The sequence below is a fragment of the Arachis ipaensis genome, chromosome B04 (assembly GCF_000816755.2).
Source record: "Arachis ipaensis cultivar K30076 chromosome B04, Araip1.1, whole genome shotgun sequence".
Lineage (NCBI taxonomy): Eukaryota > Viridiplantae > Streptophyta > Magnoliopsida > Fabales > Fabaceae > Arachis > Arachis ipaensis.
In genome coordinates this window covers 15,858,630-15,858,927 of record NC_029788.2, presented here as the reverse complement: position 1 = coordinate 15,858,927, position 298 = coordinate 15,858,630, and positions in this window count along the sequence as shown.

Sequence of the window (298 nt, the reverse complement as noted above, 5' to 3'; positions counted from 1 at the left end):
AATATATATTTTTTTTTCGTAAAAGAAAATAAAAATTAATTAGTTAAAAAAAATTTTTTTTTTTGAAAAAGAGGGAAGATATTTTCGAAAATTAGAGAGAGAGAGAGTTAGTTAGGTAGTTTTGAAAAAGTTAAGAAACAAACAAAAAGTTAGTTGGTTAGTTGAAACAAATTTTGAAAAGATAAGAAGTTAGGAAGTTAGAAGAGATATTTTGAAAAGATATTTTTTTTTTGAATTTAGTGAGGAGAGAGAAAAACAATAAGATAGTACAAGATTTAAAATTTTTAGATCTAATGCT